Here is a 20067-nt window from a genome sequence, read left to right on the forward strand (position 1 = left end):
TCTGATGTGTCACTAGCATTTCTCATTTAGTACAAGGACAATAACAATCGTAAGTCAAAGAACTTAATCCTTATGACTCAACTCTATAGCATGATTTGACTAGAAAAAAGGTAACATTCCTGAATAACGATAGTTGTATCTTGCTTATATAATGTGGTGCACAACACATTTATAAAAAATACTCTACCAAACATGGCTTGAAGACTCCTAAGGATACGATGTTGCTCTGATACCAAGTTTGTCATGCCCGAAACACAAGGGCCACAACTGGCACCTAATGCCAAAACTTTGGCTAAAGCCAACCGTACTGAACCACTTACTACTGGCGTATGGCAGCCACACACAGTCAAGAAAATAAACAAGTATACCTCATCTTAAAAATAAGCCCTCGTCTGGTAAGGCCCCTGTCAACAGCTCTAGAAAGAAAACAACTACTCCCAATAATTCATTAAAGCAATAAGCAGGTAGCACATAAGTCCTGATTGGGCCATGAGGCTGCCATGATATTCTGAAAGGCATAAACGCTATGCAAGCCTTCAAGGCCACCATGATCTCTATATAATAACTAAAAACATGTATACATAATGTAAACTAGTCCATTAAATTTCTAACTGCTACCAACACAACAATAAAGCCTAATTGGCTAACAAGATGCAGCCAATAAACATAAAAGGCCAAAATGTCCACCATCGCAGCCATACAACCCAACTGACTAGTCTACAAGCCTTTATGAACATAATACTTGGTGGGACAGGGTCCCAACCTACCCAAAAACTACAAATAGCAAAAAGGCAAACCTCTAAGACTCTAGTGACCCTTGAAAAGAAAGGAGCCAACCAACTCATTGAAGCTCGGCTATGCTACTCGGTAGGTCTGTTTGATCGTCACTCGAAACCAGCACACATGAATGTTATGCCCCCAGGCAAGGGGCATCAGTACTGAATAATGTAGCTAGCATGTAAGGCAAATAGAAAGATGAAAATAAAGTAAAAGTACTGAACATAAAGGGCAGGGGTGAAACACAAGTACCAAAAGGGCAGGGGTAAAACACAAGTACTTATTATATAACACATAACAAGTAATAACCTAACCTAGCCTCCTTAAGCCCGGTAGGTACAAGTAGCACACAATCACTATAAGTCCTAACGAGCGCAAACAATCGCTAAATATCTATACTAGCCCTTTTACCTGGATCTCAATGATAATCTGATCTGAACTATCTAAATGTACATGTGCCATAAATCAATGCAACTCTGAATCTCTGTGGTAAAATACTATATGCTGCTCCGTAGGTACAGCCTGCCCATCCCGTAGGTATGGTCTACCCAACCCGTAGGCTTTGTCTACCCGGCCCGTAAGCTTGGTCTACCCGACCCGTAAGCTTGGTCTACCCAGCCCATAAGCTTGGTCTACCCAGCCCATAGGCTTGGTATAACAATCAATTTGTATGCTCAAAAACCTTCCCATTTCAGTATCTGCTAAGGACAAAACAAGCTCATAGGCGGCAGCTAGATGATAAAATATCACATCAATAACAAGTAATCATAATTGATCAAAACACAATTATAATGTGCTCTTTTAGGCCACTAGGCAAGGAGTTGAGTGTCAATGATAGACATTATATTGTATGGTGGTATCCAACTAAATAAGACAAGGCTACATGTCAAAATATGATAATATACCGACCATAACAAGCTTAGGCCATTAGGAACATGCCAGAAGAGAAATAAAATCCTTAACATACCTTTCAACCAAAGCCTAAAAGGTCCCTCTATGAAGCTTGGCCAACCTAAGTAAGCAACAACGCAAAAATCATCATAGTTGTAAGAACAAACCATAAGTAATCAATAAGGCGCTAATACCATACTCGTGATCAGCCATTCCCAAAATATAACACAAGTCCAATAGCAATAATAATCAGCATCTAAATCTATTGAAGACATTCCAACAATATCTCAAAAGAGTGACAAACTCCCGAGGCAACATAACTAGGCATTCTTCACATTGTTCAATCTAACAACTATCGAATGCGACTCCAATAAGAATCAAACTAACCTCCCATTTCCTATAGCATCTTAAACCTAATAATAAATAACAATAATATCCAAACTAACTAAGAAAAGGGGTTGCCCATGGCCACAACATCAAAGACACCACTATGCAGCTCAAAAATCTATAAAAATGATACTAGGACATGAAATTATGAAGGAGGGTTGTAAGATGACAATTACCCCAATAAAAATATTGGAAATATGAAGTTTGAAAATCTGTCTCCTTGCATCAACAACAAACAAAGCTTAAATCAACAAGAAATATACCACAACGATGAGCTCGCAACGTAGAGCAACTTCCGTTAAACATCAGAGTTAAAAGGATTTACACCCATGGTGGATTTAGTGGCATGAGTTCTGATTTTTTTAGGTATATATATATCAGTTTTTATGAAAAAGAAACGAAGGAGATGGATATATATAAAGAAAAACCGACTTAGAGCTTGGGGGACCCACTTGAGGTGGTTGCTTGCGCAGTCTCATGAAAATGTGAATATCTCTCAATCCTAAAATTATATGGATGAGCGATTTAGTTCATTGAAAACTAGACTTGTAGACTATTTATTAGATAGGTCATGAACAGTGTAAATCCTCATATATTAGGAGAAAAGTTCTGAGACATTTGACCCAAATTTTCAGAGATTTCCTTAACAGCATTTACAATACCTTTTGTCGACTTTTAATTTGCAACTTCCTTGACTTCCACACTTAACATACGAACTTTGTAGAATTAAAATAACTCATAAAATATCCTTTCTAATATGTTAAGAATTCTTAATCTTATTCCAACAGTACAAGTTAATTACAACGTTCAAACGGGCGGGGTGTTATATTTTTCTTCTCAAAAGCCCTAATTTGGTGATTTTGCATTGGTCTACTTATTCATGATATGTCGTATGATAATTGATCAAACTATGCATGATTTACATCATATTTCATGATTTTAAGATGAATTTCAATGACCCATTCTATATGCTAGTTTCAAGTATGTTTTCAGTGAATTATGATCATAAATTTCAAGAGATTTCAATGAATATTTTATGAATGCTTATCAATGTTTTGAATAAATCATGAAATATTATGAATGATGTTTTAAATATATTTCAAGCAAGAAGTTGTAGTGTGATAAGGTAATTCTCACATAATTATGTTTAAAAGGTAATAAGGTACATTCTCTAATATAGCATAGCTAGTGGATCCACATATAGCACAAAGTTAGAGAAAGTACCATCACTAAGTCTGCCCTGGCAAGTGGCCTTCTCCATCTCGATGTGGGGCACATCTAATTCCATGTTATAGCTCACATGGTCTTATATGTTGGTTAAAGATCCTATCCCACATCAAGTTATATGAAAAGGTATGAAGATCTCATGATGAAGTTTTGATGCATTCACCGCATGATGATATAGTTTGAAGGTTTTCATGGTTTTACTAATATGTTTAAGATAATGGTCATGCATCTCATGATTCATATTGATTATATACTATATTCATTGTTCATGCATATTTCTCACATACTAAGTGCATTCCATGTACTAACACATACTTTTTTCCTATTTTGTATTATAATGTAGGGTTGGACAATCTTCGTGCACATCCTACTTATAGGTGTTAGCTCAATCGAAAAAGTGGACTTAGCTGTGTATCAACTCAAAGGTATTTCTCAATTTTGGTATGACCAGATGAAGGATGAAAGAGGTTGGGATGATGGTCCCGTTTATTGGGAAAAGTTCAAGGGTATTTTTCTTGACCAATTCTTTCCTATGGAGTTGAAGGAGGCGAAGCTGCAAGAGTTCATCAATATGCACCAAGTTAACATGAGTGTGAGGGAGTATTCCCTCAAGTTTACAAAGCTGTCAAAATATGCTCTTTTCATGGTTGCGGATCTAAGGGCTCGTATGAGCAAGTTCATTTTGGGTGTGTCCGATTTTGTGGTAAAAGAATGTAGAACTACCATGCTTATCAAAAAGATGGATATTTCAATACTTATGACACATGCCAAGCAAATAGAGGAGGAAAATCTAAAGAAGAGGTCAAAAAGAGAGTCCAAGAAGGCTCAAACTGATGGTGGTAGTTTCTCTCATAGTAAGTCTAGGAAAGGTGTTCGTCCTCAATTTTGTCATAAGTATTCCAGCCAAAAATCTTCAAACACTCCATCTCAAAAATTTGATAAAGATAAGGTGCCTAATCCTAAGGCTCAAGGAGGACTTCCAAGTGGTCAAGACATCCCTCCCTACAAGAAGTTTGGGAGAAACCACAAGGGATAATGCTTAGCAAGATCGTATGTGTACTATAGGTGTGGAAAGATGGGTCATCATGCAAAGGAGTGTAGGAGTGGTGTTAGACCCCATACTCAAACTCAGGCTATAGGTTGTCCAGATCAATATGCTACTACTTAGGTGGCAGTTAGCGTCAAAATAGATTTTATGTCCTTCAGACTCATCAGGAGTTAGAGGATTTACCCGATGTTGTGATTGGTATGTTAAAAGTCTTCGACTTTGATGTTTATGCACCATTAGATCCGGATGATACTCTATCATTTGTTACTCCTTATCTTTCTATGAAATTCATTTTTAGCCTCGAGATCTCATTAGAGCCTTTTTTTGGTCTATACTACTATTGGTGATTCAATTGTGGCTAACAGAGTCTATTGAAATTTTCCAGTTTCAGTTTTCCATAAAATCACCTCAGTTGATCTTTAAGAGCTTGATATGACCAATTTTGATGTTATTCTTGGTATGGATTGGCTTCTTGCATGTTATATTTCTCTATGTTGTAGGATCCATGTGGTCCAAGTTTTAGTTTCATAATGAGTCGGTCCTAGAATGAAAAGGTAGTAATTTTGTATTTAAATGACAATTCATCTCGTGCCTTAAATCTTGAAAAATAATTTCTAAAGGGTTGCATTTATCATCTAATTTGGGTTAGAGATATAAATTCTGAAGCTCCTACTCTTGAGCCAGTTTTAATTGTTAATGAGTTTCCAGATGTTTTCCTGGATGATCTCCCAGGTATTCCTTTCAAAAGGGAAATAGACTTTGTATCAATCTTCTCTCCGATACCCAACTTATCTTTATTCCTCCTTATCAAATGACCCCGGCAGAATTGAAAGAGTTAAAGGATTAGTTAAAGGATTTGTTAGACAAGGGTTTTATTAGATCGAGTACCTCTCCATGGGGTGTTCTGGTTCTCTTTTTAAGGAAGAAGGATGGTTCTCTCTGTATATGTATTGATTACAAAATATTAAATAAGATCACAATTAAGAATAAATATTACATTCCAAAGATTGATAAATGTTCGATCAACTTCAAGGATCAAGCTACTTTTCAAAGATTGATCATCAATCGGGTTATCATCAACTCCAACTAAGAGAATGTGACATTCCGAAGATAATTTTTAGAACTCAATATGGTCACTTTGAATTCTTTGTTATGTCTTATAGACTCACAAATGATCCCTCAACTAGGTGTTCAAGATATTTTGATATGTTTGTAATTGTGTTCATTGATGATATTTTGATCTATTCTCAGAGTGAGGAAGAAAATGCCGATCATTTAAGGATTGTCATGCAAAGTCTCAAGGACCGTTAGTTATTTGCTAAGTTTAGCAAGTGTGAATTTTGATTAAGGTCAATTTATTTGCTTCTAATATTTGGAGTTTCTTGGGCTTAGCCAATTATTATAGATGGTTCGTGGAAGGTTTCTCTGCCATCGCATCATCCTTGACTACTTTGACTCAAAAAAAGGGAAAATTCCAATGGTCTGAGGCATGTGAGAAGAGCTTTTAAGAGTTGAAGGATAGACTTATATCCTCTTTGGTATTGACCTTAGTGGAAGGTTCTGATGGGTTCGTAGTTTATTGTAAAGCCTTAGAATTGGTCTTGGTTGTGTGCTAATGCAAAATGATAAGGTGATAGCCTATGGTTGTAGGTAACTCAAGGTTCATGAGAAGAACTATCTGACCCATGATTTAGAGTTAGAGGTAGTGGTTTTGCTTTGAAGTTGTGGAGACACTGTCTTTATGGAGTCCATGTGGATGTATTCACCGATCATAAGATCTTGCAATATTTGTTCACTAAAAAGGATTTGAATCTTTGACAAAGGAGATGGCTTAAATTGTTGAAGGATTATGATAAGAGTGTATTATATAATCCGAGAAAGGCGAATGTGGTTGCCAACGCTCTTAGTTGATTGTCCATAAAAAGTGTGGCCCATATCATATTTTGAGGTGGATTGGTAAGGTGGAATATGAGTTGGATTTTCCCTCTGAGTTGGCAGCAGTACAACCAATGTTCTATATATCTTTGATGAGGAAGTTTATGGTTATCCTACATCTATTGTGCCTTTGGACAACATTGGTGTGAAAGAGAGTCTCTCATATGAGGAACTTCCGGTTAAGATCCTAGACCGACAAGTTAGAAAGTGTAGAAATAAGGAAATAGCTTTAGTTAAGGTATTATGGTGGAACCGATGGAACCAAGAGGTTGAGGGTTCTACATGGAGAGCCAAACTCATAACATATCAATGACTACATCAGGGCAATCATCTTGATTTTGGGAGTCTAAAGAGCATCAAACCTACCTTGGTATTTTCTTCCACTAGTACTAGAAGAGGTACCCTACTAAGTCAGGCGACCTACTGGAACACTATGCCGAGTCTACAGACAAACATCCATTCCCTTACCTTGGGATGATGGGCAATCCCTTAATCTATTATCAGTTTTTTCATATCCAAAAAAACTACTAGTACTGGACATGCACTATCCAAGGTGATTCTTACCACACTTCAGACAAGTGAAAAAATTGCACCCACTAGAAACACTACCACGAGACTTAGAGTCTGGTGCTCTATCCTTGTTGAACTTGTGCACCGGAGCACGAGCAGATTATGGGGATGGGCTAGAATCCTTCTATTGAAACATAGAATGAATAGCACCTTCTAATTTCTGATGAAAGTAGTCTATACTACCCCAATGACTACCATCAAATGGGAGATATCCATCTCCTTGGTAAACATTGTGTTTCTAAACTTCTTCATCACCGTCACAGAAACACCAGAGACAAACTTGTTGATGCAGGCCCTAGAGTTGGCCACCATAGCTGGAACATACATCGAATGGTGGGTGAACTTCAAAGAGTACTCCTTCACAGTCATATGGCCTTGCTTCAATTTAATGAACTCTTGACCCTTTTATTCCCTCAACTAGAGTGGAAAGAAACTATCAAGAAAAACAACCTCAAACATTTCCCAATCAAGTGGGACTGCATCCTCAGTCGTATCATCCTTCCATTGCTTTTACTATATATAAGCCACTTCTTTCAATTGACAAGCATCTAACACAACACTCTCAACCAATATGATTCCTATAATCTCAGTAATTTTCTTAATACCCTAAACAAACTCTTATGGATCCTCATCCACCTTTGAACCATGAAACTCCAGAGGATTCATTCGATTGAAGTCCCAAACTCTAGTAGTAACCGTATTAGCAATTAGGTTGACCGAGGCCACAACCACTCAGTTGGATTGAGCATCCATATCTTTGGCTAGCACCTAAAATGCAGCCCTAAACTCAGCATGAAATCTTACTCATTTCAAAGGGTCTTCCGGAGCTGGAGGTGCTTGTTGCTCCTCATTTTTATTCCTTTGGACATAGGCTCTCTTAGAAAGCGTGATGTTATAAATGTATAGAGCATGAGTTAGAAAGAGATTACATAGAGTTGCACTCTATTGCATGACTGTTAGTATGAAAGAAGTAAAGTATTTCCTAAAATATTTCATAGACTCCTATTGATAGATGTGGCGCACTTCGCACCCTTGAACAAGACTCTACTTAATAAGGATTCTAGACACCCTTAGATACTTGAACATGATGCTCTGATACCAAGTTTTTTATGATCCGAGACTACCCCTTAATCGCAACATGGTGTCTAGAGCCACAATGACCCCAAGCTAACCTCATGGCATAGCATGACATTAAGATTTACAAATCAAAATAAGAGATGATAAAAAATGCAGAAGATAAGAGAAATAGTATAATCATAGTCTCACATAATGGAGAAAATAGCTGAAAAACACAAAGCAAAAGTCTAACTGTCTATTTGAAAAGCCTCTACTACATACGAGTTGCTAAGAAAAACCGCTAGCTAACTGTAAATATTTAAACTAAAAGATACAATACTAAAAAAGAAACATAAGATCATCCTTAAAGAATGAGAACTCACTAACTGGTTCAAGTGTTAATTGGAGATCTGTACTAATCGCAAGCTGAACATTGAGCGGTAGAACTAATATTATCAAATAATATAGGCAGAAAGTATGCGGTACATACTTTGAATGTATTGAGTATGAGGAATATGGATAAATAGACATGATATCTGAACATGATAAATTTATGAAATATGCAGATGCAATCAAGTAAATAATATGAAAAATGAATAATTAAACCAATATAACTGAATAAATTAATCATTTGATCATGCAATAACTGAAACATGACTGACCAAGGGAGATACTAAAACCGACCTATAACCATGTGAGATACAACATGGAGTATGAAGTATTACCCCTCCAAAAGGGCCTAAATATACTTGCCAAGGTATAAAGCCAGAATATGAGTTAATGTGGATCCAATAAGCTAATGTTTGATCAAGACAAATCCTATGGTGGCACATTGTTCTAGCACTTCAGCATTGCTACTAAACATCCACGGACGCTAATCAAAAACCTTCATCCCTAATATGATCCACTCGGTGCTAAGTATAACTCACATGGAAGACATGCATATAACTAATATAGTAATAATATGATAATATTGCAATACTGATAACTGACAAATACTGAGTAGCTCCTGAATAATAATTTAAAATTGATAATGACTGAAGATACTTTATCTAAAAGTATCATAAATCATGATAACTGATAATGTATTAAAAGATATTTATCTAAAAGCATCATAAATCATGAAAATCTGATAATTTGAGACATGCTTCTAAATTTACATAATTCTAAATTATGAAAATACTTGTATGCTATGGGATCATGAACATATCATTGAAAACATGGAATTATAAATGAAATCATGCAATTTAAGATCATACTTGAAGAATAATTGAATTTCAATAAGAACCCATAAAGATCATAGAAATCCTAGGTTTGAAGAATCATGAAACATGAAGAATAGGGGTTTCTTTGGGGCTAAATGGGTTAAAGGATCCCAATTAATGAAATTTCACATACCTAAAGTAGACTCAATAGCTTGAATTCCTTCAATGGAGGTTTGAAGATTGAAACCCAATCTTTGCTTGAGAGGAAACTTGAGAGAGAGAAAACTTTGTTTGGGAGAGTAATGAGAGAATGAGAGGTTATGGCCACTAGAAATACCTTAATCCCACTTATAATAGCCCAAAATGACATAGTATATGATTAAAATAATAGAAAAAACTAAAGACCCTTGACTTAAAACTATCGGAGGCCATCTACCAAAGCTTTTTATGGTTCGTAGATCACTCTACATTCCATGAAAGTGTCTGTAATAGGTAAGATGTCTGATATGAGGGTCAACTCTATGGACCCTTCTACAATTCATAAAACTCTATACAACGCATATGAGTGTCCATAAAAAATAGATAATCTGGGTTTCTGAAGTCTCATTCTACGAATGAATCTACGGCCCAAGAGAGCTTCCAAAGTTCGTAGAGGATTCCGTGAAATGTTAAACAATTTTTTTCATTTCAGATCTCTATTCTACGGATCTCATCACGGTTCGTGGTTCCTTCTACAGTCCTTGAAAGGGTTTGTGAAAATTCAAATTTTGTAGTTTTTAGTTCTTTATGACTTTTTCAAGGTCTAATCTGGGCATAGGTACTTTTGAGGTGTTACACTGGAGAAGCTATCTCTGACAAGATTAGACGGAGAGGGAGAGAAATGAAGGGTTGGATGAAAAGGAGAAAGATAGGGGAGAAATGGAATGATTTTAACTATTAAAAGTAAATATAGGCTATGAACTATAATTTTTTTAAAAAGTACCCCAAAAAGGTAATAATTAATCTAAAAGAATTCATTTCTTTAAAAACTCAAACGAATAATACTAGAAAATTGCACAAAGTGTCCTCCAAAGTGTGTGGTGTCTTGATTTTTTATCCCGGGTAAGAAAAGTCTTTAAGGACTAGCTTTTCTTCCTCTTTATGTATAGAACAAATATACTTTTGCCTCTCTACACTCAAATATTATTAAACAACACTCCATGCTCAATTGGCTCTCAACGTTTATTTCTTTCTTCTTGTTTTTTTAATTTTCCTCTTTATTTTATTTTTCTTTTATTTATTGTTTTTTCTTTTCTTAACAAACTTTTTTTATTTTTTTTTCTTTTCTTTTTTATCAACTTCTTTTTTTCTTCTTTTTTTAATTTTCTTTTTTCTTTTTTTTAATTCTTCTTTCAGTTTTATTTTTTCTTTTCTCTAACTTTTTTTTAAAAAAATCTTCTTTTCCTTTTCTTCTATTTGTATTGTTTTCTTAACTCTTATTATTTTTTCCTAATAAATTAAAAGTTGAATAATGCACTAAGAGAATCTTCTTTCTTTGACATGTAAGTAAACTTAAGGATTTTATTTATAAATAAGTTAAACAACATTTGTATAGGTATCGGCCACATATCTAATGTATGAAAAACGATGTATTTAGCATTTAATTGATAGAGTAGTCTATGGAGAAGACTGTTGTAGTTTTGAAATAGTCTTGCCCATGAGACTTAAGTAATATTTTTAAGCTCTGTACTATGTGTTGACTCTAAGGCAAGAGTTTTAGAGTATCTTATAAGTTAGACATAATGAAATACTATAAAAAAAATTCCATGAGGCATATGTTATTATTCTTTTAAACCACCGAGCTATGTTTTGCCTCTAAGGCAATAATTATTGTGTTCCTCATAAGTTAGACCTAATGAAAGTAATATAAAGTGTTTCCCATGAAGCAAAACTTATTGTGTTGAAGTTCTTGGACTAAGTCTTGCTTCTAAAACTAGAGTTATAGAGCATTTCATAAATCAAGATACAATGTGATAGTGTCATATATTGCCCATGAGGCTTTACTTATTGTTTGGAAGGTCCTGGGTCAATAAGTCTCACCTCAAAGACAATAGTTATAAAATATTTCATAAATCAAGATCTCTTTTCCATGAGGCATAAGTTTTTGGGCTAATTCTTTCTTCTATGTCAAGAGTTATAGAGCATCTGATAAATCAAGAGACAATATGGTAGGGTCAAGTCTTTCTAATGGGGTATAACTTGTTGTTTTGAAGTTCTTGGTTTAAGGGTTTGTAATGACCCTCTAAGGTATTTTTTGTGTAAATTCCTTCCTTTTATCGTTTAGAGCATTCTTGACTTCAAGTCATTTATTATTATTGGAACTAACTATTTAATTGCCTGGTCATGTACATATGTTATATGTGGATCCACTAGCTAGACCATAAAGGCAATCTTACGGTGGCACATAGCTTTGAGACAAGAGACTTTATACAAGGACCCCGTAGGTCAAGCCCCTACCTCAAGTCATCATTCGGTGCTAAGTCAAATTCCACGGAATACATAACAAAGTAATCATACTTAGAATATATCATAAGCTTGTTTATAAACTTCATAATTTATAGAATAGCTCATTGTCGTGTCATACTTGTAATGTGGGTATAAACCTTCCAACATTACAATATAATACTTGCATAATTCATGTCATTAGATTTCTTGGTCACCACATAGGGCCCTAAGTCACCTTTCTCAATAACTTGTATGGAATTAATAACTTCAACATACTTATAATCCATGATCATAATTCATACTTTAATTTAGAGTAAAACTCATATACATAATCAATTTAGATGAAAACCATGATAATGCTTGAAATCATTGATCCTTCATAACCATACTTCATGTATATCATCATAGAAAATAGCTTCATGCATGGGCTTTTATAATTCAACTTGAAATCATGCTATTAATGTAAAAACATACTTATAATGATCATTGATAACAATCAAAAACGTAATTAAAACAACCAAAATAATTCATCAAAATTTGAGTTTAAAGATAATGAAATTTCATGAGACATTTTAGGAAAACCTTGGGACTCCATGGGTGAAAGGAACCCATGGTTCAATCCACACATACCTTGGTAAAATTGACTTAAGATTGTGGAGGAAACCTTGATAAACTTTAAACCCTAGCTTGAATTAGAGAGAAACCTTTAGAGAGTTCTTTGGTCTTGCCTTAGAGAGATGTTTGAAGAATGATTTGAATAGGAGAGAAATTTAAAAAATTGATTATATATAGAATTTGAACGTGGCCATAAAAATGTCTAGGTTCATTGAACAGAACTTGGGAAAAGATGAAATTACCCTTCATTAAAATCCAAAAATTGACCTTATGAATTGAACTCTACGATTCACAGAAGTGGCGACGAGTCATAGGAATGACTCATCCTGCAGTTTTTGGGAAACACCTATAAAATTGAGTCTCTGAACTTTTCCTATGAGTCATTATTATGACTCGTAATCACATCTACAGATCATAGACCCAACTTGTCTTGTAGATTTAAAAACATGTAAATTTTTTGGTCTTAAAGTTTTGGAACGACTCACCTTTACGAGTAGTAGTCCTCTCCATGACTCATCCTGTCAAGTCGTACAAGAGGTCCTGAGAGTTTCATAGTTTCAAACTTTTAGACCTGCATTATGATTGGTGTCTATGAGTTGTAAACTTCTTTACGATTCATCAAATGACTCGTAGACCCACACACTTGTCTTATAAATTTTCCCAACCTTTGCTTGAATTCCATGAGTTGTCTTTACAACTCGTAATAGTCTCTATGAGCCGTAGGCTGACTCGTAGACCTAGGGTCAGCTTCCTTTCCTTGAAATTCTTGCTTCGTTCTCACTTTTTGACTTTCAAGATCTTACACTTTGGTCCTCAATTTATGAACCTGATGATCAAGAATTTAGACCAGAATCTCTTCATAGGATATGCTATCCTTAACTCCAATACTGTCAATGGGAATTACCAATAGAGGATCTCCTAAGTACTTTTTTAATATCGAGATGTGAAATACCGGATGAATGGCGGCTAACTCAGAAGGTAAATCCAACTTATAAGCAACACTCTCAATCCTCCTCACAATCAGGTAAGGACTAATGTATTGAGGACTAAGCTTTCCCTTTTTCCCAAATCTTATTACGCCCTTCATGGGTGATACTTTCAAGTACACCCAATCATTCACCTCAAACGCTAAGTCTTTCCTTCTCACATCAGTATAAGATTTCTAGCGGCCTTGTGATGTCTTCTGCATCGCTCGAATAACCTTTACCTTCTTCATAGATTAGTGAACAAACATAGGCCCAATCAACTCAGCTTCACCAACTTCAAACCACCCAATTGGTGATCTACATCTCCTCCCATACAAAGCTTCATAAGGGGCAATCGAAATACTTGCATGATAGCTATTGTTGTATGCAAAATCAATGAAAGGTAGGTTATCATCCCAATTACCTTTTAAGTTAAGTATACATTCTCTCAACATATCCTCCAATGTCTGAATGGTACGCTATGCCTAGCCATTTGTCAGGGGATGAAAGGAAGTCTTAAGATTCACATTTGAACCCAGTCCTTTCTGAAAAGAACTCCAAAACTAGGAGGTAAAGTGAGATCCTCTGTCTAAGATGATAGATAAGGGAACCCCGTGTAATTTGACAATCTTCCGGATGTATAATTTGTTGTAATCCTCTGCGGTATATTTCATCTTAACTACCAAGAAGTGGGGTGATTTGATCATTCTATCCACAATAACCCAAATCGAATCATGCTGCTTTTGGGACCTCGACAAACCCATAATGAAGTCCATATTGATCATCTCCCACTTCTATTCAGGGATATCAAAGACAATAATGTGAGATCCCAAAAGTTAAAAAATCAAAAAATGTGAATCAAAAGACAAATCTCAAAAAAGCTCAGTTTTTGGCACTAGGTGATATTCACGAGACCCACTATAGGCGGTGAAGAGGACCACGGGCCATGTAGGGTCGCCGTGGTCCATGCCTGAGGTGATGACCAGGACAGGCCACCATGACCCATTGTGTGGTCCATGGACCATTATGGTCTCTTTGGTGACCACCTCTTACAGGATCCTATCAAGATCATCTTCACGACCCCTGTTAACAGACCATAGTATCCATCACAGAACGTGAAGGTCTTTGTGGAGAAAATCCTGAAACCCTCCCTACAAACCTCCAAATTCAAAGTTTAAGTCTACCACTATGGCAGACCACCACAGACCATGATGGGTCTCGTGGTGGGCACCCCCCTTTCCAAAAAAACCTAAGTCCCTGACCACGGAGGGGACGACAGATCGTAGTGACCATAACGGTTCATGGTGATGGTCCATCCTTAGTTCTGAATTTAATTTTAAGTTGGGGTTATTTTGGTCTTTTCTCCATATTTTATTAATGAATGTGAATAGTTTTTAGGAGTAGATTCTTACCTATTAACTAACCTAAATTCCCTTAACCCTCTCATTCTCACCATAATTCCCAAAATTATAAAATCTTTCCTCCCAAGTCTTCTCTCAAAAGTCTTCTTCTCCCTCAAACAATTCAAAGGATTTCTTCAATGTCAAGCTTTCATTCTCTTCAATTTAGGGCTCAAAAGGTCAAGGTACGTGGGACTTCATCCATGATTACCTTTTACCCATGGAATCTCAAAGATGTTTTCTCAATTTCTCTTATAATTTCTTCAATTAAAAGCCCTAAGTGCATGGTTTTCTTTGGATCTTCTCAATTATGTTATGTATCAACGCTATTAGCCTAATTATGAAAATTCACATCATATTGCATGATTTCAAGATAAATTTCAATGAATCATGCTACATGTTAGTTTCAAGTATGATTCATGAAATATGATCATGATTTTCAAGTTATATTCTGTGAAAGCTTTATGAATGATTTTAAAGATGTTTTATGCAAAGAAGTTTATGAATGATGATTCTATAATGTTTGAAGCAAGTTAATGACAAGTCAAGTTATACCCTAAAGATGTTTTATGATCAAACATATGTAATGATGGAAGGCCTACACCCACATTGCATGAGTTATATGATAGATGAGTTAATCCTATGATTTTTCTATGATGATGCTAGATGAGCTATTCTTATGTTATTTTATAAAGATGGATTGATATCTACTATTATCTTTCCCTATGATGTTTATGATCATATTTTATGAGTTCCATTGGAATAATGACTAAGCATTGAGGACTATTAGGTAGGGTTCGATTAGGTAACAAAAGATTTGTTACCTAAGGGAATACTAGTAGCAACTTTTAGTCTCAAACTATGTTGCCCGCGTAGATTTACATATACCTATATGTCCAAGCTAGTGGATCCACATAGCAAAGTTAAAAGAGTTACTTAATGGAGTACTCCCTGGCAAGGTAGCCTCCCCCGTCTCTATGTGGGAGTAATCGAATTCTATGTACTAGCTCGCATGGTCTTGTATGTCAATTAAAGGTCGTATCCCACACCAGCATCAGTTGAGTTATGAGTTCTTATGATGATAATGAGGTTTTGATGCATTGACTAATGAGATAAATATTTTAATGTTTTCATGACTTTATTCATATTTTAAAGATATTGGTGTTGCATCTTATAATTCATATTGATTACGTCCCATGTTTATTGTTCATGCATCTTCTCACATACTTAGTGAATTCCATAAGTTAACTCATACTCTTTGCCTACATTATATCATAATGTAGGGTTCGACGATTACGCTCATTCTCCTCTAGCTTATGGCTAGTATTTGCTAGTAGTTTTTACTGTTAGTGAGTTCTCACAGTTTAAGGACGTGACACTTTTTTAATATTTGACAGTTGTTACTTTATTACTCTTATGTTGTCTATTTGGATGAGCTAGGAGCTTGTCTTATGCCTCCATCAAGTTAGTAGAGGCATGTTAGATAGTAAAGAGTCTATGTTGTCGCTTTTGCATTTCGAGACTTATTCTTATATTGAGTTTATGCCTTCGTACCCTTTGATCTTGTTTACCCACTTCATTTTCCTTATGTATGCTAAGAATGTTATGCTTAGAGGCTTGGTTAGGTTCCTTTGGAATTCTAATCATCGTGTTATGACTGGGCCCTAGGTCGACTCATGATAAATAACATAAGTGGTATCCTCCGAATGCAGGGGAGGAATCACCAATCAGCTGAATGTGAACAAATCCTCAATGGTACGCCTGTTGATGATTTCTAGAACCTTTCTCTGCATCATGAAACGATGCAGGTCCAAATAGACGTCAGTATGTGGAATGTACGAGTATGAAATATGGCATAATGAAACATGCATCAAGGTAGAAAAACATCGATTTAGATATCTCAAATCAGAAAGATGAGAAACTCAATCAGGATTTCATTAGTCTAGAGTAAGAATAAGGTTTAGACAGAGACCAATCATATATAATCCAATCCAATCATTAGAGTACTATCAAGACCTATCTGGAGTTTCTCTTATCCGACAACCATCACCTACGAGCCGGTATGGTATAACGAGTCGATGTCACTACCATATCCATCAAATACTTTGCTGGGGTAAGGGACGAGTCAACCAATCAAGGATCCACAATCAATCAATCAAGTTCGCTTTAGGGACAATAAGGGAATTCATCCGATTTATGGTACAATCCTCACCTACGTTGGCTATGTAGTTATTGAGTCTCTCACTCAATTCAGTGCTCGATACTCCTCACAAGACTCAATGCTCATAAGACTCTATCCAATTAGCTCAATCTAGTCATTCGACAAGTTTCATTTGGAATCTTATCAATTCATCAATTCTATCACAATCAAACCTCTTAACCAATCATATTATCCGGTCAAACCTATCATTCAAGTGAAATAAAGACATGTATTTATGAAAGCGTTTAGTTCTACTCAGTTATCCATGCTCAATCTTAGATTTTTAAGAATACCTTCAAGGTTTATTAAGGCTATGTTTATATTCACTCTCACTCGCCTTCAAACATTCATACTTTATGCTTTCCAATCCATTAAACACATTTAGACCTTCAATTATCGCCATCATTTAGTTAGGGTTCTTGTAAGGAGAAATATAATTATTTATTTCAAGTATTTAATTCATGAAAACTATCAATTATGCAAGGTTATGCAAAAATATACTAGGATTCTAAAGAGAACTTTCAGGGATTTATTCAGAGGGGACTCAAATCACTCACTACTCAAACAATCATATACTTAGGGAACATGGAAGAACTTGATCCATACTTTTAGTTAGCCTTCTATACCTGAAAATCGAAGGAACGATCAAGACTTAAAGGAATGGGTTGAAAACCTTGATCCCTAACTTTCTTTCTTTTCTCCAATTCTCTTCTCTCAATGTTCTAAGTGTTAAATGAGAGAAAATACCCTTAAGGTACTGATAAGGAATGAATTTTAGTCCCAAAATGGTTTGGGTTAAATTTAGGAAAGGTGGAAAAAAGTCTAGAATGCCCTTTATTAAAAAAACATCTGAAAAATGGGTTCAGACGCACTACTGGCGCACCACGCCAGGACCCAAACTACTGTAGCTTGTTTCGAGTGCACTGCTGACCCGCGGCGCCAGGCCCCAAATTGCTGCAGCATGTAATTCGGATCTGGTAGTCTTTGGTAAAATGGTCATGACTTTTTAATCCTTGCTCGAAATGAGGCAAACTTGGAGGCGTTGGAAAGAGAACACATAGATCTTTAATTTGATAGATCGTGGGTCACCTAAATCTTAATATTATGAGATTTATGGTCGTTTGAAGTTGACCCTTATATGATCTTATACGAAAACTCAATCGGTAAAGGATCTTTGAACTCGACTTAGTACTAGAGGTTCCTTATGACCCTAATTCACCTCTAATACATCTCGAATACTTAGGAATTAATCCTAAAACATATATGCTATTAGAAGTCATAGGGCTTGGGCCTATACGCATAAAAATAATGGCTCGGATCTTAGCTTAAAAAAAATCGGGTATAACACTTTCGATTAGTTACTTTGAGTTTCTCAACTTTTGAGATGACTTCGGTCAACATTTAGTCGAGACGACTCCAGATTGATGATATGGCGATTTCAACAAATCTGAAATGTGTTTTATGATCCATTTACACTATTAATTTATATTCAATGAGTTCCGAACAAGTTTTAATGGTACATTTAAAGAGTTCTCATATATAATAAACTGTTACACTTGACACCTTCTTTTCATCGAAAGATTTCTAATAAAGAAGTCGGCCACAAAGACTATGAATGACGAATTGAAATGTTATTGTTTCCCATGTCAATGCACAAGTCTTGCATTGAAAATTCCAAATCAAAGCTACAACACAATCATTTAATTTGATGTCCACTCTTTCAGTTATGTAATAGTGACCTTTGAATTATAGAATTTGGCAAATTCAAAAAGCGATACAAATCACACTTGAAACTTACTTTACTTTGGAAAACAATGCAGAAGAACTGAGAAAAACGAATTTTAGAATTTAAGTGTGCAAAATCTAAGATAAAACCTTTAAATTTATTGCCAACAAATAGACAAACTCTGGTGGTTTTTTGAAAAATAGAGGTGCCTTTACGGAAAAAATACTCGTGTCCTTTCGGGAAAAAGGCAGGAATGTTAAAACCTCAACTTTTCATTCATACCAAATAGTCAACATTATCTAATATTTTAGTTAGAAGTCTATATAAATTTTAAGCTCTTTAATTTGTGCTATTATTTTTATAAGAACTCTACAAAGTTATGACAGGAAACACATATATTATAAAGTTCTTCGAAATTGCGTCCAATTGTCTTCTTTTTTTCTTACATTTTTTTCTTTAAAAAAGATTTAAAAAAATTAGGGTACGAAAATAAAAAACGAGTGAAGGCATTTCAATGCGAACTCATATCAATAAAATAAAAATTTAGATAGTCAATCAATTGAGCTATTAAATTTTTTTTATATTATTAATTGTAAAAGCATTTCGTTGAATTTTATAGTCCTCGCACGAGTGTTGAAATTTTGAATGAAAGCTACTTTAACACTAGAATTCCTCGCTTTGAGATTTTATATTGAATTATGGAAAGACTTTATATTAAAATCAAAAGAAAGAGGGAAAGGAATAGAGGGAGAAGTCAAGAAAAGACTGCTGCTTCATATCAATTTATTAATCATTTCAAGTAAAATGCACAAGTTCTTTGAATTTCAAAAAAGACTGCTGTTTTGTACTCTAGTTTAGGATAATTAAATTTTTGGATATTTTTTTTAATGTTAAAAATAAATAAATTATTAAGAATTTCTTTTTTTTACTCTTAATTTACGTTTTTAAGTGATAAGTTCAAGAATTAATTATTAATATTTATAATTTTATCATAAATTATTTTTATTTTAATGAATAGTTTGAGAATAGCTATAAGAACAAAAGTAAAAAGTGATATTCTATTTATGTTTAATTTTTTTCTTAAAGAATCTATGTTGCTTCACAAATTTAATCAATATAGACTAGAGGAAAGTATCAAACTAGATAAGTGTTAGCTCATACTAAGCGTTAAATATTTTGAATTCTTATATATTGCATTTTCCATTTAATTTGTACAAATAAAATGAGTTGTTGATTCATTTTATAAATATAGTTTGCGAGTGAAAATATGATAGTAAGTAATTCAAGATCGTTAGAAATTTTAATAAATGAGCAAATGTTTATCTTGGCACAAGTCCCAATAAAATTTATGATAACACACGATATATGTCATGTATTAACAGTGAATTATGCATGCAATATAAAATGTATTATAAGTGTTTTTAAATATATTAACGGTGAATTATATATGCAATATAAAATGTATTATATGTATAAATTAGTTTATACATTATGACGAATAATTAAAAATTCTGATATATTGTGTGTTATCATAAATTTTATTGGGAAATTTATATAAATGACTACATTAAAAAAAATATT

Source organism: Solanum dulcamara, chromosome 10 (genome assembly GCF_947179165.1).
Source record: "Solanum dulcamara chromosome 10, daSolDulc1.2, whole genome shotgun sequence".
Classification (NCBI taxonomy): domain Eukaryota; kingdom Viridiplantae; phylum Streptophyta; class Magnoliopsida; order Solanales; family Solanaceae; genus Solanum; species Solanum dulcamara.